The sequence below is a fragment of the Lichenostomus cassidix genome, chromosome 17 (genome assembly GCF_008360975.1).
Source record: "Lichenostomus cassidix isolate B80296 chromosome 17, HeHo_3.0, whole genome shotgun sequence".
Classification (NCBI taxonomy): domain Eukaryota; kingdom Metazoa; phylum Chordata; class Aves; order Passeriformes; family Meliphagidae; genus Lichenostomus; species Lichenostomus cassidix.
This window is the reverse complement of record NC_139497.1, coordinates 6,665,454-6,691,400: the sequence shown is the minus strand read 5'-3', so window position 1 is coordinate 6,691,400 and position 25,947 is coordinate 6,665,454. Positions and strand designations below refer to the sequence as shown.

Below are 25,947 nucleotides of genomic sequence, written 5' to 3'. Positions count from 1 at the left end.
TTTAGCGTCAGTCTTCTTTTGTGCATCTCCAGAAAACCTCCTGGTTTTGAGCCTGAGTCCACTACAAGCACTCCAAAAGTTTGTCATTCCAAAGGGTTTTGCTAGGAGTGTCGGAGAGGCGTGCTAGAGGTGCCACCACTGTGTGTGAACCTGGTGTGAGCAGAGAGCACAAACCAGAGCCCATAAGGCTTGTGGTCACTGTGGGCACCCCTCTGCTCCAGGAGCCATCCCTGGAGCATGGCAGAGCTGCAGCCCCTGGCAGGGAGTGTGTGAGGCTGCTGTGCAGGTGGATTGGAGCCCTGGGTGTGTCGGGGAGCTCGGGAGCCCTGAGAGTGTGCTGGAGTGTGTGGGAGCTGCACGTGTGCACAGCATGTGTTCGAGGAGCTGCAGTGAGCTCAGCAGCACTTGACAGAACCGAGTTGTGTAAGTCTGGTTAAAAATGACACTCAGCTGTTGCATTACAGGAAGAAATGGGGGGAAAAAAGTGTGGGAAAGTCAGCCAATGTTTGATTTTGCTGTTGGTCACATATAAAGTACTTTCTAATTGTAGGTGGAATATTACTGTTATTAAATCTGATGGTGCCTGCGGCTCCCAGCTGAGGAGGTTGTTCCTGTTCTGGAGACATGTATTTAACATCAGCCCTCACCACTGGGTCCTATTTCACCCCCAAACAGGGCAGTTCTCCGTGCTTTAGTCCCTCACACCACACAAGGACTAGTTCAACTTTACCTTGTAAAACAGGGGAGTTTCTGCCCCACACTGAGGGGAACACAGCACATTCCAAATGGGTACAGTGCTTCCCATTCCCTGCTTCCACTCACTCATGAGCCTGAGGTGGTCCCTGGGGATGCTCCAGCTACATCCCACCCTCAGGATCACCAGATTCCAGTTCAGAAGTTTGTTTTCTACTGCCTCTCCACCCAGGCTCCTTCCCTGCCTGGCTGCTCTTGTCCCATCAGGGTGAGCAGCTGCAAACGCAGCGTATTTGCCACTAGCTGGGAGTGCAGAGAGCAATCAGCTGCTCTGAACATGCTGTCCCAGCTTCCCTGGTTGTCTGTTCATTAAATTCACCCAGAGCTCCTCCCCTCATCTGCCAGCCTGGATCAGTTTTCCCTTAAATATTTCACTTTCTGTTGGATTTCTGTTGCAGAGAGAGGAAGGAAAATCTTACACACTAAGTGGGGGGACAGCATCCCTCCAGCTCAGCTCAAGGGAGAATGAAATCTGAGAAGAGCCAAACAAAATGGGTCTCAGAGATATCCCAGTGTCCTCCTAGATGTGAACATCACACACTGGGGAAAGATCAGCTTGTGAAAGAGAGGAGATATTCCCTAATTCCCCACACACAACTCTCCATCCTCCCTTCCTTTCCTGGCACTATTAGAGTCAGGATGATTAGGGGTGTGATGGTTCTTACCCAAGAGGAAGAATATGGGAAGAACATGCCTTGAGACCACTGAAGAAATGGCCACATCTCCAGCCTGGAAGCTGCCTGGATCCTTTCTGAGAGCAGGGAATGGTGCCTCAGGCAATGGAGGATGGTGGAGCACAACTGGGTCCAGACTACTATCACACCATCAACTTTAATTTTTTAGTAGTATCTTTTTCCCCCCTGTAGCTGCTGTAGAGATGTTGTTTCACATTAAAGATTAATCCACTCCACAGGGCTGGTCCCCATGGAAGCTATAAAGCTTACTAAAGTGGGATTATCTTGTGTCTGAGGCAATATTGTGAGGTGCATTCAATCTACCTCCTAACAAGCTTGAATCTGAAATTAATTTGCTAGGTGCCTTCATGGGGCTCCACTGATGTGAAATATGTTCTGTGGATTTGGCAAAAGGGACCAGGGAAGGAGCAGGGAGGGAATGTCTCCAAGTACAGAACCCTTGGGTGGGAGACCCAAAGCTAACTAAAAGCCAGATCTGGCTCAGAAGCAATCTGTGGACTAAATGGAGGTTTGGGTAGCCAGACAATGGTTTTGATCCAAGAATTCAGTGTTTTGCTCAGCTCTGCCCGAAACACCCTCTATGACCTTGGCCAGTGCCTTCACATGTGGTTTTTTTGCCTCACTTTCCCTTTATCAACACAGAGTCACAACAGTGTTTGTGTGATTACCTGGACCACGAACTCATTGGAAAGGCCAGAATCATGTTTTAGCACCTCCCAAAACACAAACCTGCTGCCCACAGGCCTCCAAAGGTGTTTCTGTCCTCCAAGCACTGAATGACAACCATCCCAGCAAGCTTTGCATTGCATCAGTAACAAAAAGAAGCACAACAGAGCAGCGAGGCAGCGAGCTGTGTCCTTCTGCCTCATGTCAACAAACACCATCATGCAATCATCACATCTGTTAATAAACATGGTCCGTGGGTGAGCCAGGACATGGCTCCAGCTCCCAGCAAACAAGCAGTGGGAGAAGGAAATGTTGGATGTGCTGACTCTGAGTCATGGTACAGTCATTTTCCAGCACCGTCCAGCATGCATCCACATCCCCCAGTGCACGTGGAGATCCCTCTTACAGCCCCTTGGAGTTTGCTAGGTGGCTTAAGGTGCCCTTTTTTCTATTACAAATTCAGCCTGGAACATTAAATGTTCCTTATCTTATGAGTCTTCAGGATTCTTGGAGGAAAAATAGGCAAGTACTTTCTGTAAAGTGCAAGTTGTATTTGAATGTACACTTAATTTCTTTGTGATTGATATCTGTGTGTTAATTATATTCTATTTTCGGCAATACCTTTGCTGTCACAAGGCAGTGCCTTTTATCCAAGGAGTTCAAATTGAATTAGAGACATTAATTAAAGCTCTCAGCACTCTAGTAAGGCAGGCAAGTGCTGTTACTCCCATTGTTTCTTGAAATAAGAAGAAAAGAATAGAGCTGGGTGTCTACTTAGCCACTTAAAAGGTAATTTTTATACAGTGGGAGAGCTCAGAGTGATAGATTTTGCACAAAATTCTATTGCAAGGTCTGTTTCATCCGAGGGAGGCTGTGCAGCCCCAGAGCCCTGCCATAAACAGGCAGACAGGATGAGGTGCTCTGACTCTCCACCACTCACTGTGAACCCTCCTCTGCCTCCTGGGATTTTCTACCTTTCCCCTAACCTCTGTACCTTTCATTTATCCCTTCTATTAGATCCAAATTGGCCTTGCACACACCCCTTCTGTTTCCCCGTGCTCGTTGTTGTGAACTATTTCCATCAGAAATGCAGAGTCAGGGAAGAGAAATTACTGAACACATTATTTGCAGCAAAGGAATAAGTCCCCTATCTCTTTAAGCTTCATGCACCAATAATTCTTCCTTGTGTCCCACATTTGGTTCTTGGCAGGTTGAGAGAGGTTTCTGCCTGCTGCCATTTACCAGAGGGAAGAGGCTAACAATTGCTATTTGTATCTGAAACACTTCTGCTCTGCAGCAACTTCACACTGCTTTAGGATGCTGATAAATTAGTAAGAGACTGAAGTGTCAGGGGAGAGATGAAACAGCTTATGTTAGTTTAGAGCTCGACCCTGTAAAGTGACGAATGTCTGACCTCATTTCAGCAAACAGCTTAAATGTACCCTTAATTTTAAGTATGGGATGTACTCCTCTAGATTTTATCCAGCCATCCCTGCTTTGAGTTTTGTGCACTCAAATTCCTGCTGGACAAGGTAAGGACTGTCCCACACCTTTAGGATTTAACTGGTGGAGCAGAAATATTTCTATCCTGCCCCTAACTGAGAGATGGCCCACAGAAATATTGGAAAGACAACACCCAGGGGCAGCTCTGCTTGTCCTTTGGAAACCCTGCCCAGCAACCCAACCAAGCTGGGGCCAGAGGAAAGCAGGAGATGTGGATGGAAAGGGAAGCCAATCTGTCAGAGTTTAAGTCATATGAACTGCTGTGGATAAACCTGAGCCCTGGGAAAACAGAATTTGGGCACTTCTGACCTAGATGTCTCTCTAGCTCAGACTGCAGACGCTGATATCTGACTGAGTCAGGGCTGGAGCTGCAACTCAGCACTGGCTCTGACTCTCTGGGTGACTGTGGCATGCAATGTTGTAAAATCCCAAGTGATTGTAAAGCTATTTCCTTATGGAAGTGGGATTTCACTGTTTCAGGCAGTGATTGGCTAATCCCTCCCCAAATCTCAGTAATTCTGCTCTGATCAGTGTCTAAATTTGCATTATTCTTTAACCACTCCAGTTTTAAATATGCATGAGTGGTTAGACCTGCGGGATATTCATCAGCTGAAATATTTTTGGGTGAGGAAAGGCAAGGAGAGAAGATGAGAAGTACCTCTCCAAAAATACCAACACAGTCCACAAATTCGCTTCACTTTTGCCAAATTGCTCATGCTGAAAAAAATAATGATTGGGAGATGTCAGTGTTTGGGTTGTGAGAGCTCCAAGGGGAAACATTTCCAAATCTCTATTTGAAACTACTGGAGCTTTTTCTCCTTTTGATTTGTCTTTCCACCCTCTTAAGACGGAACAGTGATAAAAATATCACTTTTGACCCCAAATGACTTAGAGGAAAGAAGAGTTTTTTTCTTTTCAATTTGTCAACACTTTGCTTACAACTTGTCAGAATATTCAGTGAACCAAAACCACCCCACAAACCCTCCTTTATTAATGCAGTACAGTCAGCAGCCTAAAGGGAGCAGGTTTTGTGCAGAAACTCTAATTACTCCCTGCATATAAGGAGGCAAGAATCCCAGTGGTAACAGTTCTGTAGCTGCTCTCAGCTCATTTGTCCCACACTTCGGCTAACTATAAATTCCTGGTGTGATGATGAGGAGGATGAGATGTGGCTTCAAACCAAACAAGAGTGGCAGGTGCCTCCACCAAATCCCAGAATCAGGTGGTGCTGGACAGAGGGAGTCAAACCCCAAGTCTTCATCATAAATCTACTGGCCAAGGTGCCAAAGCCTGAATTCCAAAACCTCTGAATTCCAGGCTCCACAGGCACTTGGGTCAGGGCTCTGCCTGGAAAGGAGACCTTCTCACAACACTCCAGAGGTTGGGAATGGAATTGAAAAAACCTTCTTCTTGTGCACCCAGATATGGGATGAAGTGTCACAGGGTTATGAAGATGGTGAAGGGTCTGGAGAAGCCATCCGAGGAGCTGCTGAGGTTTGTCCAGCCTGGAGGAGAGGAGACTCAGGGGAGGAATTGTTGTGGTATTCATGCCCCTCACAAGGGGAGGTGGAAGGGCAGGCAGTGATCTCTTCTCTCTGGTGACCAGCGGTGGCATCTGAGGGAATGGCTGGAGCTGTGTCAGCTGGATTTAGGTTGGAGATCAGGAAAGGTTCTTCCCCCAGAGGGTGCTGGGCACTGCCCAGACTCCCCAGGGAATGGGCACAGCCTGAGGCTGCCAGAGCTCCAGGAGTGTTTGGACAATGCTGCCAGGGATGCACGGGGTGGCATTGTTGGGTGTCTGTGCAGGGACAGGAGCTGGGCTGGATGATCCTTGTGGATCCCTTCCCACTCCACACATCCCACAATCCTGCCATCCTGAAGCAGCCCTGCTGACAATCCCAGACCAGAACAGTGGGTGCTGCACAGCCAGCACCAGCAAGGCGGTCCATGCCCCAAAAAGCTCCCAATCTAATTAGGAGAGCAAGGACAGCAGATGGCCGGGGACAGATGGGGGAACGCAAGGGAACAGTGAGCTAATCCCGCTCAGCGGGCGCGGAGCAGCGGTGTCAGCACACCAGCAGCCCGGCTGCTGGCAAGGGTTTGATAGCTATTGTCACAAATGAGAGTTAAAAATAGGGAGGATGGATAATGAGCTCGCTTTTGTAGATGTTTGTGAGGAACTCCTCTCATTTGTGAAGTGGAAGAGATAGGATGAGTATAGATGATAATAATAATGATGAATTGCACTTTTCAGAGCTGCTTATTAGAAAAAGAAAAAAAAAATTATGGTGGGTGTTGAGCAGTGATTTCTATTAAGCACTGCCCTGAACTTGAAATTATTCCTACTATTATTAAATTATTGTCCTAGCTGGTCCACTTCCCCATAATTTCTTTCTAAGTTACACAAAAATGCAGCTCTGTCTTGTGTCTTCCTCAGTATTTACACACTTCATATCAAAGTCCGGTAATCTCACAAGTGTTAATAGATTTTTCCCCTTGCAGCACCTTTAGGAGATAGCAAAACACTGGGTTTTTTTCCATTCTGCAGGATGGGAATTGAGGCACAGGGTAGATTAATGGCTTGTCCCAGATCATTTTAGAACTGCTTCAGGAATTCAACCCAAATCTCTTACGTCTCAGCTCAGTGCTACGTCTCCTTGCAGTACCCTTCCTACGCACCTTCACGCTACTATTCCAGAATTAGCTGGGACTTGCCACAGAGCTGCTTAGAATTTTTTTTGATTGCTCATTTCATGTCAGGAAAATGCCAATTCATCAGAGGCAAAACACTTTGCAGAATTTTGTTGATTTAAGGGGGAGAAAAAAGGCATTTTGATAAAGTCAGCTTTTCTTTGGAACAGAATGTGTTGAGTGTTCCTTTTGGAAGGGATCGGTTCAAGATTGTGTTTTGTTTTTTCATTACATGTTGAGTAATATACATTCAAAATCGAAATGAAGTGTTTTCTTAAGCTGCGTGTTTTGACTGAGCCGAAATAGATTTCGTAATTTATGCACAAGAAGAAATATCCAAATTCATTTAATACTGTTCTTGCAGTTTGGAAAAAGAAACACCTGCAAAACAGACACAATAAGCTGAACAAAAATCATACTATTCCCTGCAATTTTTACTGCATATTTAGGAAAAAGAGTAATGTGAATGCTCAGTTCAATGAGGCCTGCGTCAGAGCCCAGAAATTCCAGTTTTTGCTTTCTTGCCTATTCCAGCCTGTGCCATCTTCCCTTGCTAACATATTCCATTGCAAGAACTGTAAACTGAGAAGCTGAAAGGCAAAAAAAATTCCAAAACTGTCCTGAAGTGCAATAGTGTAATATTCAAGCCAAGAAAGGCAACTTTTATCCCACACTGACACTCTTTGTGATATTTCTGTTCTGAAGTTCATTCCAAAGCCACATGGAGAGATCCCACTCCATAGGACTTTGGAAATGCAAACTACCACTGCATCTCTCAGTAGAAGAAGCTGAGGCTACCTAATGATCCTTGCAAATGGTTTATTTTCCCATTTTTCTCATCCCTCCAAAAGGAGCTTAGCCTTTGACTGGGTTTTTGTGTTCCTGCACTCTTACTGGGGGATGATTTACAGGTGATTTACACAAATCACTGCACAGGACAGTGAGCTGAGGCTGGAAACACCCAGGGTCAGCTCCTTCTGCAGAACTGCCACCCCAGAGAGAACATGCATGCACAGGAGCTTCAATTCAGGTCAGAAATGTGAGCTAGGATGGGTATTTGCCCCAAATAACAACATTTCATGGGCAGTTTCTGCAGCAGAAGGCAGAAATCTGCTCTGCCATTGCAGGTTCTCCTGGAAGGTCTATTGGAGTCAATGAGCCTTGGGTTGGATCTCATTGCAAAAAGATAATCAAATACCATATTAACTCTTAATTTGGAGCAGCATATTAAATTAGAAGCTTGCATTAACCTGGAACTGCATTTATGTAATGAGAAGATTTAAAATTTGTGTATCATGAAGGTGGGAGAACTCCTACCCAAAGCTGTTCTCAGCAGCCCTGGATCCTGGGGCCAATCCACCTGCAGCACTGCATCTCCACCTATTCCCCGAGCCCTGAGCCTGGGATTTTCCACTGGGACAGAAGGATGTGTGGAAAATAAAGCCATCTCATCCTTAGCAGTGTTAATCTGTCAAGAACAGAGGGCTGCTAGACTCCAACCAAAGCCAAGAAACAAAAAATCCCAGAGGATATTTAGGATCTGCACTGGCATCACAAACACCCTCTCCCATCAGCGCACCAGCTCTGCAACACTGATTTTAAAAAATCTGCAACTCTTGATTAAAAAAAAAAAATTAAATCTAAAGGAATTTAGTCCTTGCTGGGATTAAAGTCCAACACCACTCAGGTCTGAGCATCTCAAACACTGCAGCCCTTTGGTCCCATATTTGAGGCCACCTCTAGCTGTGAGCTTTATTTATTTCCTTCTGTTTAGAGACTGTTCTGCTCTGTGCTAAATCCATCTCCTGACCACCTGGAGCGTTCGAGAGTCTTGGCTGTGCTGCCTGTCTGTTTAGATAGACTGTAAGCAGAGCTGGTCAAAAAATTTTGACAGAACAGTTTTTCGCAGGAAAACGCAGTTCCCTCAAAATCGAAACGTTGCATGGGAACATGTCAATTTTGACAAACTTTTTCACGTTTGAAGTGTCAAAACAAATCATTTTGATTTTCCCTCTTCATTTCAGTCATATCGAAATGTTTAATTTCAGGGAAATAAACACATTATTTTTGTGTTGTTTCAATTAATTTGTTTTGACGTTTTTGTGTATTGTGTATTGTGTTTATATGTTTAGAAAACACCCTGTATTGCTTAAAATATTTGATGCTTTTTATTTTATTATTTGTGTTATCATACAATTCTAAATATTTCCATCTTAGTGCTTCAGCACCACAGGAACAGAAGATATCAATGATCTCAAATGATTATTGCTTTTAAATTTTTAGGTCATAAGAGATCATGGTTCTCCTTCATGCTGAAGTTTAAAAAAACCCAAGCACAAAAGCCAGGAATTTCCCAAGGAAATTGTCCGTTTTCCAAGCAGCTCTGTCAGCTCAATGACAGCTCCTCTCCCCTCTGCACACCAGAAAACCAACTCCTCTACTTGTTAAAGAAAAAAACATATAAAACAAGAAAGTGCAGATTTTCCCACAGTGGAATTTGCGTGCAATGTTTTCGTGAACATCAGGGATTTAAAAGTCTGAATACCATTGACCTCCTGGGACCCTTGGCTTCCAAACCACTTACGTACTTTTAAAATATATATTCCACCTCCTTCTTGGAAATCTACCTGGTTTATTTGTTGAGGTTTTTTTCCTGTTTGAAGCCACATTTCTGCTCCTCCATGCGTAGCACAGGGGAATCGTTACCTGCAAAGTTCTGTTGGCTGTGTAGGTGGTGGGAGAAGTGGGTTGAAAAGAAGGGCAAAGCAAGTGGCAAAAGGGAGGGCAGAACGGCAGAGCAGAGCTGAGCCTGGAGTGAGGCAACTCCATCGATTCCTCATTTCAGGGAGGAAAATATCCCCGAGGGCTCTGTGCAGCCACAGCTTCGATCAGAGACAGGCAGGGCTGGGCGGCTGCAGGACACAGAGCTCATTTGAACCTGCAGAGAGGCAGAGCATGGCCAGCCATGACCATTGTCCTTCCCTCTGCTCCCTTTTCTCAGCGTTAAAGGAAATCCCAACACACCTTCAGGGCTGCTCCTTCCCATGAACGCTCAGCACCATCGATGAGAGGGATCACTCCTCACCACCTCTCCCAGGGCGAGCAGTGTTTGTCCAGTGCAAATAAAAACCACCATCCCCAACTTTTGGAGGTTGATTTCCAGCAGCAGAGGAGTTGTTCTGTCTGCCTTCCCTCCTAACAGGACACGGCTGCAGCGCCAGGCTCCGCGGTCAGAAATCTGAATTCCCACGTGCAGCTGCTGGGAGTGCAACTCCGAATGCAGATCTGCCTGGATGTGTCCTCGTGCTCCAGCTGGCCTGTCACTACGGATTACAGCTCCTGGCTAATAGTGAGCACTGTTGGGGCCTCAGACTTCCATTAAAAGCTGATATTTCCACCTCCCTGCCCCACAAACGGCTCCACGCCGTCCCAGCCGACGTTTCTGAGCGTGTGGCCTCATCTCTGGGGTGGGGAAGGAGCAAAGTGCCTCAATTTGTCTCTGTGTTAGGCAGCAATGGAACAAGTCGAAGGCAGGAAAGGGGGTTTGAGGATGATCAGTTTTGAAAACTGTGGATAATTTACTCGAAAGTTGCTCTCGTCCCTTGTCACCAGCACATCTGTAATACTGCAGCCCCACCCCCCTGACAGCAACAGCACAACTGAGCATGGATTTACCCCCTGGAAGAGTCCTTGAGGAAAATGCTTCATTACTCCAAGTTACATTGCAGTGTCTTTGGAAAGGAGGAATGCCCCTGCAGGGAGAGATTGCCCATCCATGCCAGGCTCTGCGAATCATTAGCCCTTCATGGCCAGAGGGACAGAGGGCTGCTGACAGATCCAAAAGGATTGGCGTGGACACTTGACCTTTCCCCAGCGCCAGGAGGAAATCACTGACCAGGAAGAGCAGCACATGCTCCAGCAGGCTCTACAGAGGGAGGCAAGAAGGTCTGGAGGAATTCAGAGCTGTGTGTAAAGCAAACATTGCAGCTCCAGCACAACCTGTGCAGTTGGCCAGCACTGCCACCACTCGTGGGCAGGCCGAGGGGTGACTTCCAGTTTGGCAAGTGCCAGGTGCCATCACAGCTCCTCCTGCTCCAAGGGAGACATGCAGAATGAGTGCCTGCAAGACTTTCACGGGAATGCTGAGAGATTCACACCTCTGTGGGCTGGGGGAAGGACAGGACATGCTGAGTGGTGCTTTACAGCTTCCCTGGCGTGCTGTCCTGCCAAAGGGAGTGACAGTCCCCTCTGCCAGCCTGCACACATCCTCCTGCTAGAACTCCTCACCCTGGATGGATCCTGCACGCCTCTGCAGCTTCCCAAAGTGATTTGGAAAGCAACCCAGAGCAGGCGTCACATTTGTGTCTTCAATTTGAGTCTCAGAAAGATCCTGGGCAATCAGCTGGCCAAACCCAAATCTGAAAAACACCTCCATGGCTGGTCATGATTAATTAATTCTGCCTCGACATTCCCCAGGGCACCTAGCAGCTAGTCAGAGCTGCCAGAGAGAGATACTCTGCTGTGGGAAAGGATAAACAGACTTTCCTCAACTGCAGACGTGGAATTAGATAATAAATAGCTGGCTAGATAAATAATTTTGTATGAGTGTTAAATTAAATGCAGAACAGGAATACAGCTGGCTTATCCCTGTGAAATCAAAGGTGTTTGGAAGGAGTTTCCAAAGAAGGGTATTTAGAGTCTGCTGGGTTCACAAAGACATAGCCTGAAGTTATCTATCATGGCTAATGTGACTGTTTGCAGTGACTGACAGCTATTCTTGGACATTTTATTCCTGCTATAATATTCTCAGACCAGGAAGGAAAGTTCCTTCTAATTCACACCTCTGTTTTGTCCCTCCTGCTGTCACAGCACAGCACAGGGATCTGCTGGTTCCCCTCACACATCTCCCAGTTCTGGAAGCCTTTGCTGGCCCCTGTATCCCTGAGGAGACAACTCCCACCTTGCAGAAATGTTGATGTTCTCCTCCTGAGACATCCAGTTCAGGCTCTGCTCCCATAGCAGAGAGGTTTCTGAGCAAGCAGGGACTTCCTCTGCCTTCCTGCACCTTTGTCCAGAGTCTGAAATCCATTCAGATCATCTCTTCCCTCCCTCTTTGCACCTTTTCCTTCACCCACCTTGCTCCTCCTTTCTCCATCCCAGCAGGCACAGCCAAGCCTTGTTATTAACACTTCCCACTTTGTTAGCAATCTTCCCCAGGAGGAGCAAAGTGTGCAAAAAATGGAGAGTCAGGAAAGTCAGATTAAAGGAGGAGTAGCAAAGACTTGAAGGTGTGAATGAGAAAGTGCAGGAGTAGAAGGAGTATGAGAAAAATCTAATGGGTGAGAAAGAGATTTATAATTAATCCCCAGGCTGGTGAGAAAGCAGGGAATGAAGTCAAGACTGTACTCCTCTCTATATGTTTCTGCTCCTGATTTACTTTGACTTCAGACAGATCTTTTTTACTTTCTCCTTTTATCTCCCTTCACTGTGGACCCTTTGAGTATCTGGTATTTGAGGTAGGAATTGTCTTTAACTGTGTGCAGCATAAAGGAAACTGCAGTCATAGGCACTAGAGGATGTGAGACATTGTTTTTAACACATCCTAAAATTAGGCTCAGAAAAGTGCTTGGGGATTGTCTGCCAATGTTTATTAATTCAGATTGAATTCATTAGATAGTTACTGTCAAAAAATGGGATGGGGAAAAATTAAAAGAATCAAAGTACATGACTGCATTATTTCTCAACTTAAATGCTGCATGATGAGATGTTTATAAAGTAGATCTAGAGAGGAATGATAAAAAAAACCCCAACCAAAAGTGAAATAATAAGATTATGAAAAAAAGTTATGCATTTATGCAGAATTTAAAGTTTTGAAGTGATTTTCTACTCTTTTCCTTCTAGTCTCAAATATAAAATCTTTTCATTCTTCCCCCGCCACACTAATTATATTTAAATACCTAAAAGTAATTTTTTCCCTTCATTTTTTCTTCCAGAGCTAAACTGATGAAAAAAAGAAAAAAAAAAGAGAAGTCATTATTCACCTATTCCTACCAGGAATTCCAATAACTGTCTGTCAGATCTTCATAACTACATGAGGGATCTCAGCAAGGCTGACTTTCTCTGAGTTCCTTAAGCTGATGACTTTCAGAGTCCTTTGCTCTCTTCTAGTCTAAATCTGCATTCAACAGAGAACTTAAAATGAAATAATTAGATTTACAGCAAAATAAATGAGCAAAGCCTTGTATCAAAAATGAGTGAAAAGATCCCAGGAAATAATCTGAGAGTGGATTTACTTTTCCCATTAGAAATTGCCATATGCTGCTGGTTTATTTTAAGACAGTGACACCATCCCTTTTTCACCCTCTGTTTCTCTGAATTCTTCCTTTTCACTTCTCCTGGCTCTCCTTTCTTTTTCTTTTTTTTTTCTTTTTTTTTAAAGCACCGCAGAACCAAACAGGCACGAAGTCCCTACAGAAAATTGGAACGTGTGATGTCCAAGTGCCTATGACATTCAGCCAAAAAAAAAAATAATTTAACAGCAGAGCTCCCTCCATCAGCCATCCCTGACTCAAAGCCCTGAAGAGCACTCAGAATGAGGCACAGCCTGTTCCAGGGATCGTGCTCTTAGGCTCTGTCTGCACCCATTTTTGTGGCAGGTTTCTCCAGCACAGGGCCCTGCTCACAGCAGTCTTGGCCCCAGAGGTATTTAGGGAAACATCACCTGCTCAGCTTCCTGCATCCAGAGGATTTAAAGAAAATTAGGCATGTGGATAGAAATTAAGCCTCTCAATCTCTCTGGGTGTTTCCACATTGCCAAAGATCTTGGCTCCCTCTATTAGTTTGCTCTTGGGGTTTCTCCAGGAGGAAATAAGCTTCCTCTAAGAAGTAACCCAGTTCTGGGTATATTTTGCTTTATTAACGTCAGTGTTGGGCAATGTGAGCAAACAGAAATCCTCCAATGGTTTACTGCCATCTTCCACAGTCCTCCAGCACTGTCCCAGCAGACCCTGCATGCTCGAACACTCTGCATGTGGGGCATGGAAAATGCACCCTGAGCCTCTTCACACAAAAACACTGTGTTATTGAGCTGGGAATCAGTCCTCATATCCTTCCAAGTGCCTGGAATTTTAAACTCACACCTAAAAATAAAATCCAGAGTGTGTCTCAGCTTCTCCTGTTGATTTCCCAGAGTCCAGATCTTACCGACGGAGGTCTGGAGAGCAGAGCAAGGGCAGCAGAGTGTGTTTGTCCCCAGCCCTGCCATCCACACTGCCACAGCACCCGAGGGAGGGTCGTGCCCCAGCATCACAGGAGTGTCCCTGTTCTGTGAGACACGGAGGGTTTGGGGACTAAACTTCACCGGTGTCAAGGCTTTACAGAAGAGCTGCCCCAGAGGAGCAGCACTGAGAAAAAAAAAAGTGCAGCCACAGACAAAATCTGTGTCTTCAAATTTAACGAAGTCATGAGAAGCACTGCAGGAGGAGCTGCTGGTAGGAAGGACTTATCAGCCTCTTTTGCTCTGCTCTTTAATGCATTCTGCTTTATCATTAATTGCTATTTACTGCAAATGCTGAAGTTGGTAAAAAGATTAATATGAAGCAGCAGCCTTGATTCAGCGTTCTTAAAGCACAGTGAGTGTGTGTCTGTGAGTGTGTGTGCACTTGCAAACTTCATTTTGTGTTTTGTGTGTGTCAAATACCCACTGCTGTGTGCAAGGGAGGGGAACAGATGCATTCAGCATGTTCTTCTTCCCTCATCTATTCCAGGAAAGCCAGTGATCTTAGGCAATGAGGAGAGAAATTAATTCAGGCCAGATTTCTGAAGATGGAGCCATTTTACTGGGGTGGAGAGGAGGCAGATGCAAACCAGTGCTGCTTTTGCCCAGCACTGGAAATACAAAGAGTCAGCACTGCTGACTACCAGTCTTTGGGGGCTTATATTTCCTGAGGACAGGAGTTGCTAAATTCTTTTAAAAATCCAGATTTTCCTTTATACCAAACTTGGATCTGAGTTCCCTGGGTAGTTCCCATCCGCCGTGCCGCAGCACTGAAGGCCTTCAGCTCCTGTGCATGGAAACACCTGCATTTAAAAAGCTCTTCTGAAAAGCTCCCAGCCTAAGTGACCTGCCCAAGGTCATATATAACATGCCAGTGACAGCCCCATGATTGAACTATCTCGCACAGCGCTGCTTTATTCACGCAGTGCTGCTGCATCCCAAAACAGCCACTGCTGCCTTCCCCTCCTTATCTCATCCTCCTAGGAGACACATCTGTCCTGCGCTCCGTAAACCATAATATACCTGTAGTCTTTTATTCACTATCTGTCACCGGGCAGTTTTATTACAGATCCCTGAATTATCCAGCCTAGGCTACAATCTACTTATTCCTGCCAGCCGCTCTCGCTTTCGACCCTCACCTCACCTTTCAGCCTTGTCAGTGTTTTAAGGCTTTCAGGCACTTGAAATGCAGGGACAATTCTGATTCTCAAGGGAAATCCAGCAGAATTGCACCGAGGCCAGCCTGCTGGTCTCCCTCTCTTTTCTAAATGCAGATGGTTGGAAATCAGAAGCCAGCACTGGTCTCTGCAGTCCCATTTGAGCCAATCCTTCAAGAATACTAACTCACAGCTGCCATTTTAGAGCTCTGATCCCCATTCTTGCCATCCATAAAATTTTATTCCCCTTCCTTTCTCTGCTCCTTTCATCAGAAATCAATCTTCCAATAATGCAGGTAAATTGCAGTCCTACCTGCAATTGGTTTTTGGGGTTTTTTTCCATACATCTTTCTGGTGCATTTTTCAGAACAAAAACTCCCTTGTCCATCTTTCTCCTTCCCAGCCCAGGCCAGGAGCACAGTAATCATCACACCTACACAACACCTCGCCAGCAGATTTGCACCTGCAGCTCAAACCCCTCTCTTGTTTGCAATCCAGGGAGCACAGGAATGATTTGTCCAATATGGCAATTTGTCTGAGAATTCACAGCTGCCTCCCCAGCGCACTTTGAGTTCCCACCAGCCAGCTCTCCCTCCCTCCTCCCAGTCACACTCTGTCAGAACTTTATCCCATCTATCGATGTGTTTTCCTCACAAGCCATCAGCTGTCCATCCTGCCCACCTTTCTGAAGGAAGCACTGCTTGATTGCCTCACCTAGAGATGCTCGTGGCCACTGCAGAAGTGGCCCTCAGCAGGTGTCACCTGTTGAAGCTGAACTCTCCTGTCTGTACACAACAGCTTTGTTTTCTCGTCAGCAGCAGTGAAAGAATGGCTGATGGGAGAGGGAAGTTAAGGAGAAAGGCACATTCCTCATCCCTCCTGATGCCTTAAGGATTTTTAGCTTCTATTTTTCATGTATCTCTAGTTTTGGTGTGCAGCTCTAGGCTCCATATAAAGTGTTGAAAACCTCTGTTCCCAGCATTTTAGACAAAACTATTGCTCTCAGTTGGAAAATCCAAGGACACTTTGCTGCCTCAGAGCCCCAAAATATGTAAACAACAGTGAATTGAGGGGAGCAAGCTTGGGGTAATTGATATCATCACCTGAAGGTGTAATTAGAGAACTGAGGCTCAATGTGTTAATAGAGAGAACTTCTAAAATGTGAAGAACTCGTGACTCACTGTCTACTTTGGGTGTAGCCTCTCAAGCAGGCTTTTTGTGCCCGAAATGTACCTAAAGGCCTTTCATAAATTGATCTGCTTTTTATTCTCCTAACGTTGCCTGGCCTCTGTTTCAGGTAAGCTCTGCTTTAGGCATCACTCTCACCAGTGTGGTGATGGTGGATGAGCCTGGGCAGGAGGCAAGACTGTGCCCAGCACGAGGCAGACAGGGGGAGTCACCTCGGGACCCCCAGGTGGATGGGACTGTGGCACTGGGGAGAAAATGTGGGGAGAGGACACAGCTCCATAGCTGATCTCTGTCCACCTTGCCACTCCTAGAGGCTGCTCTGGTTAAGTCTCAAGGTTTCGTGCACTCACCTATCTGTGTCTCAGCCTCCCTGCACCAGCTTGGGCACATTCCTTCAGGTGACATCTTACAAACACCTTGCAGGCTGATTTTCCAAATGTTCCCCACATCCCACAGCAGTATTTAAGGTCCTGTTTTCTAAAGCGTTCAGCTACCTACCCACAAACCACTTCCAGAATCTGTCAAGGCAAAATTGCAAACTGAAATGGTTCTGCTTACAGGATTTGAATTGATCGCCAAGCCTTGTGCTGCATCTCCTCTGGTACTGAGTAGAGGTGATGACATTCCCTGTTTCTGTTCCTTCTCCTCTGTCCACACAGGGAGGACAGGGAGTTTGTATCCACACAGAGCCTGGTGCTGAGAGACTCCAGGCTCATCCCAGCTCTGCACCATCCCTCAGATAGCAGTGCTGATAGAGGAAACTGAGCTGTGCAGCTCAGGGTCACTGCTGCCGCCTATAACCACCCGTTTTATGTCCTACTTCAATATCTCCTGTAATCACTGAAATTACTTTTGTGGGAGTTGACACAGAAGAAGAGATTGCTGGATTGATATTCTGTCTGGCATTGATGAAAACCTTTTTATAATACCTTAATCCAGCACCCACAGAAGCAATTTGCTAATCTCTTGCTGACTTAGCTTCCAGCAGGATCGACCATAGCCAGTCACATTACCTGGCCAACCATATTATGTTCTTTTTATGCACAGAGAAAATGTCCTTCCTGACCCCAGAAGATGGTCAGCCTTTGCTTTGAAGCCTGAGATCTGATTACCATTGTCCCAGATTGCGGGGCTGCAAATGCTATTAATTGCTACAAAGTTATGTAGCCTTTTACACTTCAAATCCATCCGGACTTTCATCTCAGCGACATCCTGCAGCAGGGAATTGTGTGCCTTCACTATACACTGAAGAAAGGACTATTTCCTTTTAATTTGCTTTAAAAGTTGTGCCCTTTAATTTTGATGTGTCCCCCTTGTTCTTGTATCATCAAAGCGTTAAAATGCTTCTGATCACTTTTCATTTTAACCTTCATATACCTTTGTGCTGGAACCTGAATGTCCCTCCTCACTCCCAGCTTTCCCAGATGAGATAAACTATTATTTCCAGGCTTCCCTTATTTAACTTGTTAATATTTGTAAAGCAATTTAAAATGTATTAATATGGTTCAATTATAATATCGCTTCTATTTTCCATCCTTCCTTTTAATGTCTCAAGTGTCCATCTAATTTGCCATCAATCTCCATTGATTCTCCCTCTGATGATATGTTAGTCTTTATAATATCCCGGGGAATATTTCTTCTGCCTTCCTGACCAGCATTTTGGAACAAAGAAGCTGAACGCTGATGGATCATAAACATGATTCACTCTGCACTCGGCGTGTGTATGGATTTGCTGTTGCTTAGGCTTTGATCCTGGAAATCAGTTTCATTATGTCCATGGGGCTGTAATTAAAAATTTGTCTGTGTGATTCCAATTGCAGGATCAAGGTCTTTGTGGTCGTGGTGGCAGCGGGCTGGTGGCACTTGAGCCCGGGTGTGAAAATGAGTCTGTTTGATAAACTTTGAGCAACATCTGAGCACTCAGGGACACATCCTGCAGCAGCAAGGCCTTTGATACAAGAGGGGGGATTTGACACCTATCCAGTCACAAAGAGGGGAGAGAACTGAGCCACAGTTACTCAAGCTTCTCCTTCCCATAGAAAGCTGGGAGACACCCAAGGAATTATGCGGTACTAGATCTAAAATCTTCCCTCCCAAAAAGTACTTCTGCAGATGATTCCTAACTTATTCCATTACTGCAGAATGTTATGAAAAATGTTATGAAAACCCAAAGCATGAATCAATACAGAAATAGTCACACACAGGATATTCCTTGTGGCACTGCAGATGACAGTCCTCAGACAAATACTGACTTTGCACATCCCCACACAGCTGAAAGGTTATCCCGGGAGTGACAGCACTCATCCATGTCTTTCTGACCCCTTTAGTGTCCTGCTGTTGTGGTTAGAACACTTCTCAGTTTTTCCCAGTCTTAACAAGGCCAAATCCAGCTCCATCAGCAAAACATATCCCTCCTTCATCCTTCATCCTCCAGCAAATTCCCTGAGCAACGCTTCCAGTTCCAATCAGTCTTTTCACCTTAACTCTTCCCTCCCAAGCAGCAACGAAAAGGACTGATGCACATTTATCTCTAATTGCACAGAAAGGGTTTTATCTAAATATTTCTAGAACTCAAATTTCTGTTCTTTGGTTACTTAAGGTAAATATTGTAGAAAAATCTTAATTGGTCTCTTTTCCCTGGTTGACCAGATTTATCTATGCACTGTCCTAAAACATAGTCCATCATTTTCAAATACTTTACAGTTCTCTTTTAGGAGAGTGGAAATGGCAGATAAACACATTATCAGCATTCTCCAGCATAAAACAGCAAAGCCTGGAGTTGTTTTGCAGAAGCAACTCCGAATTTGGACGACATGACAATAAGCAATTCTAGAAATAGCTGCTGGTCTTAAGGCTATGTTACAGGGATCTTTGTTGCTGCTTTCTTCTCTCTGTTCACAGTTCTACCACAAACACTGTGCTGTCTTTGTTAGTTCTTTCCTTTGACTTTCCCAGTATTTCTCAGGCATTCTTCAGTCTCAGCTTGTACCTCCTAAGCTCTCGCTGCTCGCTCAAAACACACCTTTGATTCTGGCTGCAAACCTCTCCCAGCACGGAGCGGAGTGGGGAATGGCTGGAATGACTCTCCTGTTCCAGGCAGGGAGGTGGCCTGAGCCAGGAGGGACCCAGAGCCACATATGTGCCCCAGCATATGTCTGAGGGCTCTGCTTACCCGCTCACCATCTGTACCTGCCTGAAGAGCAGCCACACGCCAGGAGCTGCTCCAGCACCCCCACCCTGCCTCGCTGCTGCCTGCTCCACTGATCCCAGAAGTCCAGCTAAGGACTCACACCTGCTCATCCTGGTCCTCCTGCCCACCCTGAATCCCCAGCCTCCTCCCTAAGACTCGTTCTTCTCCTATTTCTGTTCCTTCTTCCCTGATTTGTTTCAGTTTCTTTGTAATTTTCTACTAACCCCTTTTATTTATTTTTCTGGCCCTGCGGCCTCCCCTGGAATGTTCTGCCTACACAAGGCGATGGTTTTAAGGCTCATCCTCCCTGTCCACCAGCCTGCTTAGCAAGTCAGCATCCACAACTGCAAGGATAAATTACCTCCGAGGTCTCCAGCGTGAGCAATGCATCTGACAGCCTCACACAGCTCGGGCAAGGTAAAGAAATGGCTAAACAGGATGGGTTGTGCCGACTCAGGACTTCTAGCCAAAACTGCATCCAAGGCCGTGATGGACACAGCGGAGTCTAGAGCGCAGGCCAGGCTCTAAATCACACTCTAAATCAAAGCCTAAGAAAGAGATCCTCACTCACCACGGAGCCAGTTAACAGCCCTGGCTTCGACAGGCTGCGATGATTTACAGCTAGAGGCTGCGAGCTTTTTGCAGGAGCTCACTGTACAACATATTCCTGCTGTAATGTGCAAAGATACGAAAGTCCAGGCTGGAAGAAGAGCTGTCACAAGGCTCCAGGATGTATCTGCTCTGAACACCTGGGGAAAGGATGTGCTTCCTATCAGGATAGCCATGAGACAGTTCTCAGTCATAAGGAGACCACAAGATCCAGAGCTACTCTACTGGAAATTGGGAGTACGGAGAACGAATGGGAGTGAGAGCTCCCTCTGCTCCCATATTCTGCTTTGATGGCCAACCAAAAGCCCTGGAGCAAATTGTTGGGGGTTTTGCTGGTTTTCTGGAGCTTCTCTTAGGTGTGAGAACCTCTCATAGCTTGGTTTGTGTCAGATCAGAGCTGTGATCCGTGACCCTCTGGGAGGGAAGTGTCTCTGTGATGGAAATGCTCCACTGAATGGTGCCCATTGTTAAAACACACACAGAACTGTCTTGAAGCTACACTGGTGCCTCTGGCGCCTCAGTTTCTACCTCTGCCCAGCATTTCCATCCCCAGCACAGTGAACAACAACAAACAGCACGTGTCTGGCAGAGGCAATTCCCTCCATCCTCCCCTGCAGAGCACCCTCTGAAACTGGTTTAGATTCTTCACTCCTCCCTGACTTACTGTTATTCCCATTGCCCCTGGAAGAAGTGATCCATCAGCAGTGCAACTGGTTGTTTTTCTGGAACAGGAGCCAGGAATCTCGTGAGGGAGAGTCCAGGCACTGAGGAATGCTGTGTCAACACCCAGAGGCATGCCACCACCATTGATGCCACCCCGGGTCCCACTGTCACCCAGCGCTGCAGAGGACAAAGCAGCAGCTCTGTGCAGAGCTGAGCTCTGCCAGCTGCGCCGTGCAGGCAACAATAAAATGGATGTAGAACACATGACTTCAGAAGAACAAATAGCAAAAATAAATAAGCATCTTTCTCCTGTGAAGCTGCTTGCAGGCCCTGCCTCGAGGCTGCAGGAAAACAGCTCCCTGAGCAAGGGGCTGCAAACGTGGTGTTAAACTCCCCAGCCCAGGCTCAGGGGAATCCTGGGCCTGACTCTTGGTTGCTTTTTGAAATGACATTTTCACACCCAGTTTATGCCACCTCCACTCCACTCAGCATTCCTGAAATAAACTTGATTCCTTCAATAGCCTTCAGCTCAGCCTAAATCAGCTGCTCCTCTGATTTCTGCTCTTTCTCCCATTCCTCCCTCCCACTACTCCTAGGACTTTTCCTTCCCTGGCACTGCACAGCTTAGCTCATCAAGCCAGCAACAGCTGTCATTGCCTACTCCAAACCCTGGGAATGTCACCTCATTTGTCTGTTCCAGCTCTGCCCATCCTCTCTCCAGACAGAACTACCCAGCAGATATATCCAGTTTCTTTCCCCAGGTCTCTCTGCTTGATAACATTTCCCTTTTCCACACCAACTGCAGCCCTGGCTAGATGTGTTCCAGGCCCAGCAGAGGCCCAGCAAGCAGGGAAAAACCTTCCCTGGCACCCAAGAACCCTCTGGGGTACCACAGAGGAGATGTTCTGCCCTGCCTCAGCTCAGCACCGTTCTGTAACTCAGCATCCTGCTCCAGCAGCCATCTTCCAAAGAAAAGGGAGAACCACAGGACCAGACCCTGCTCCATGGTTCTGTTTAGAGGCTAGATCTCTGTGTCTGTGTGGATATTCTCCCTGTCTGAAAGGCTGCTCTGTGTGGCCTGCAAGGAAATGGGCCAAGGTCCTTACGGTTGTTAAAAATCTCATGATACTTTTGCAGGCGGGATGGTGTAAATCAAACCACTGGGCACAAGCTCCCTCGCTCCGGGTAATTTATATTCTGCCTCACTAAGTTCATCTCTGCACTTCCAATGCATGAAGTGATTTTTCACTTCCCCTGTAGTATTTGCTGGCACGGAAAAGCTGCTGGGCTCTGTCCCAGAAGTAGCTGCATTTCATCACCGGGTGAGCGATCCCTGCGCGCACCGGGCCGGGAACCGGCAGGCTGCGCTCGCCCCGCCGCTCCGGAGCGGGAGGACGCGGCCCGCACCGCCCCGCCGCACCTGGGCTCCGGGAGAGGAGCTCCGCCGGCACCGAGCGCCTCATCCCCGGCCCTCCGCCTCAGCCGCGCCTGGGGATGCGGGAAAGGGTGCGGGAGAGGATGAGGGAAGGGATGAGGGAAGGGATGAGGGAGGAGATGAGGGAAGGGATGCGGGAATGGATGAGGGAAGGGATGCGGGCAGGGATGGGAGAGCAGGGATGCGGGCAGGCGTGCGGGAAGGGGTGAGGGCAGGGATGCGGGCAGGGGTACGGGCTGGGATGCGGGCAGGGATGAAGGCAGGGATGCTGGCAGAAATGCGGGCAGGGATGTGGGCAGGGATGCGGGCAGGGATGCTGGCAGGGATGCAGGCAGAAATGCGGGCAGGGATGCGGGCAGGGATGCGGGCAGGGATGCGGGCAGGGATGCGGGCAGGGATGCGGGCAGGGATGCAGACGATCCCCGCTCCGCTCCGCGCTGCTCCGCGCCCGGCGCTGCGTGGAGCCACAGCGCCCCCTCCTGGGGCCCGGCGGCACCGCCCGCCGCGCTGGCGCAGGGTGCGCGGGGCTGCGCGGGGCGCAGGGTGTGTTCCCTTCCCGGGGGTGTCCCTCCCTGATTTCCCACCTCCGAACGCCGTGCCTTGCGGGGCTCGAGGGGCTCTTCACCCTCATTTCTCTTCTTCAGCGATTCCCCCCCCCATTAATTTTTTCCTGTTTTCTCGACATCTCTGCATCAGCTGTAGACAGTGAGCCCTGGATAAAGTCTAGAAATCGCCATCCATTCCTGCAGCTGGGCAGGGAGCTGTGCCCGGATCCCTGGCTCTGGAGTGAGTTCTTGCCGTGCTCTCCTGAGGAATGCACCCAGAGAAGGCGGTGGGGCTCCTGCCTGAGCGAAGATGGGAGGATTTGGCTTTGAACTCTTTCTGTCAGACAGACAACAATGATTATTGTCTGCTGGCAGACCCATTCCCACACAGTGTTTAGCGTCCACCTTACACATCCTTCCAATGTAGTAAACAGTGGAGGTTAGGGGGGAACACAGACACGTTCCCCACCACTCCTTTTGGGACACCTTTTACCTAGAACAAGCCAATTCACCAAATGTTCCTCCTCTCCAAAGTTTTAACACAGACTTTAGTAAGCCTCGTTATATTCCTGCTCTCGGAGGCTTGCACAGCCTCCTCACTAGGCCCTATGGAAAGAGAGGAAGAGGAGGAAGGTCAGAGGGGGATGTTAAACACCTCTAACACCAGTGACATCATCTCCCCGGTGCCTACTCTGTCGTTTCTGATCAAAGGGGCTTGCAAAGGGAGTACTACACTCGGAGCATGGGAGGGTTTTGCTCTGAAGCAGGGTAAGGCTGGAGTGGAGCCTTGCATTGTGTGTTTTAGCCTCAGATGTGTGTGCGGTTCTGCTCACACACTCTCACACACGTTAAAAAGCAACGTAACTCCAGCACGGCTCTTCCCACACTCCCAGACTCCAGCTCTTGATCAGAGAAGGCATGATGGGTATGGAATTGCCACCGTTCCCCCAGCCATTTCGCTGCTTCCCTGCCTGCTGCTCGCCTGCCTTTCCAGCAGTGAAATCATTCCCGAGTCCGGAGAACGTGCAAAGAGCAGTAAAACAAGCATAGGCACACCAAATGTAGCAGGCTTTTCTGCTGAGTTGCAAAGGGCTTTGGAGTCAGACAAACCCCAAATCAATGCCTGGAGCCAACTGCAAGGGAGAAAACTACACCGGAGGAACAAACCACCTACTGCGAGCCCTGCAAGGAAGACAGCATGCGTGTGCTCATGTGAACGTCTGAAGGTTTGATTTACATAATAAGAATATCAATGCAGCTATTTCTGCACGTTCCAGGGTGTGTGGATCCCGTCTGCTCGGCTGAGCGTGCGGGAGCTGCGGGGCTGCAGGGATCAGAGCGCTGTTTGCATCCACGGGAGAGGAGCCCGAGGTGCTGTGTGTGAGCACGGGCTGGGCTGGGAGTTCCACGGCGTGTGCTGGGTGTGCTTGGTGTGTACATGCTCCGGGGAGACCACGGTGCCTTGTCTGTGCTGTGTGGGAGGGAGACAGTCCGGGGCTGGCTGGCTGCTACTCGCCGGCAGAGCCGATCGATATTTTTCCTTTATAAGGGATTTTTTTTAAAAAAAACCTTTCGCGTTCCTTACAGCAAAGCCACATCTCCTCTTTACTCGCTCCCTTCTCTTCTCGCTAGCCCCCAAATACTTCTCTACAACTCCTGGGAAAGCAGCTTTCCTGCCATTACCAAATTATTATGCTGCAGCCAGATGAGCAGCCAGAGTTCAGCACGAAGGACCCTTCTGTCCTGCCTGGTGCAGATGTCAATCACACGGCTAAATTCAAACACCAGTTCTGCCAGCGTTTCGTCTGCTGCTGGGCTCTCTCCGTGAAGAGGAGACTGCATCCAAAACTGACACCTCCTCCCTTCCCCGCTCCCAGACACCAGCACGGGGGACCCTCCAAAGCCAAAACACACCTATAACCCCCTCCCCGCTTCGGATCGTCGCTGGGGCTTTACACCCAGCCTGTGCTGGACCTCGGGGATGATGCAATGGCGTGCAGATGCCCTCCGTCCCCCGATTCCCCAAGGACTGGAAAAAGGCAAAGTTATGCTCCACACCAGCCTGGCAGGCAGCACTGAATGCCGAGCGGGGAAAACCCATCTCCAGCACGGTGGGGTGCAGCTCCCCGCCATCGCTGCCCTCCCCCGGCTCTGCCGCTGTCTCCCATCCCCGCTGGAAGTAGCGGCAATCAGCCCAGTGTGGGATTCGAGGCGACAGACTTTCCTTTTCCTCCGCGATTTGCTTGTCACTTGCGAAAGCGGAGCAGCGGATTAAGTGGAGATGACACCATCTCCTTGGGGACGGTCCCCCCCCGCTCCGGGATGTATCGATACTCCGGAATACAGATGGATCCTGGCTGTCTCCCACCCCCGCCGAGGCTGAACCCCGATTGCCGAGCATCCTCCGGGGCGCTGCGTCTCGCCCCAGTACAAACCAGCGCCGCCAGTCTTCCCAGCGCCCCCATCTCGGCCCCTCACGCAGCAGAACCGCTAGCGGGGCTGCGGGACTTTGCCATCCGTGTCCCCCGAGGCTCGGCGGTGCCCAGGGTGGCGGAGCGGGCGGAGGGGCCGCGGGCGCGTTACACAACGCGCGGCAGGACGGGGAGCCAGCCCCGGGCACGGGCAGCGCCGCAGCCGCAGCGCAGCGCTCGCCTTACCTGATGCTAATGTCCCTCTCTGGCGGAGATCGGGTCGCCCGTGGGTTTTATTCGGCTCGGTAGGAACTTGTGGGAGAGCTTCTCTGTCCAGCTCGCATACTGGGTGCAGGGCTGATGCTGCAGGCGTGAAAATCCTGGGGCTCTAGCAGTCCTTTTCATGCTCAGACAGAAAATCCCCTTCCTTGATCCAGATCGCGGGCATTAAGGGCAGAGGCAAAAAAAAAAAATTCCTTTTCTCCCCTTCTTCCTTTTCCTTTTTCTTGCTTTTTTATTTTCCCCCTTCCTGTGCCCCCCCTCTCATCTGCTGCTCAGTTCGTAGCCATCGGGGGAAGGAGCAGAGGCAGCAGGGAGAATGGAGAGGGGGTTAGAAATAAAAATGAAAAGGGCTCCAGGAGGGAAGCGAGAGGCTGGGCTTTCCACCGGGGGAGGAGCTTGGAGCGGGCTGGAGAGGATGAATGGGGAAGAGGAAAGCAGGGCGGAGCCCCAGCTTGGCCATTTTATTCTAAGAAGTGTTTTGTACATAATTAGAGAAGGGGAGGGGCCGGGGGCAGAAAGGAGGGACTTAAGCTCCGGCCAGACGGAGCCTGGGCCGTGGGAAGGGAGGGTGAGACCCGGAGGGCCTCCGGACGGGGCTGGGGGGATCGAAACTTGTCTGCCGAGGGGATTTGGGGAGGAGGCTGCAGCGGGGCCGGTTGCCATTCCACGCAGACCCCATCCATTTAATTTTAATTTTTTTTTCCCTACTCCCACACGCCTGCAATTCTCCCCTCCGGGACCCGGGCAGCGCCGGGCTCGTTCGGCCGAGCGGGGAGCTGATGGAAGAGAGGGATGCTCCCAGCCTGGAGCCGCACTGGGGGATCCCAGCCCTCCTTGGGGAGCTGGAAGCGAGCAGCAGCTCCCCATCCCTGCCGGGCGGCCG

At 48.4% G+C, this 25,947-nt stretch overlaps 1 protein-coding gene across 1 annotated transcript in view; it reads right to left on the bottom strand.

The window, feature by feature from the left end:
• The window catches only part of BRINP1 (BMP/retinoic acid inducible neural specific 1), an 84,141-nt gene extending 58,715 nt beyond the window's left edge, over positions 1-25,426 (bottom strand). Inside the window, exon 1 of the mRNA XM_085077203.1 lies at positions 25,029-25,426. The gene's annotated coding sequence lies outside the window, so the exon portion shown is untranslated. The remainder of the gene's footprint in view (positions 1-25,028) is intronic.
• Positions 25,427-25,947: the final 521 nt, after the last annotated feature.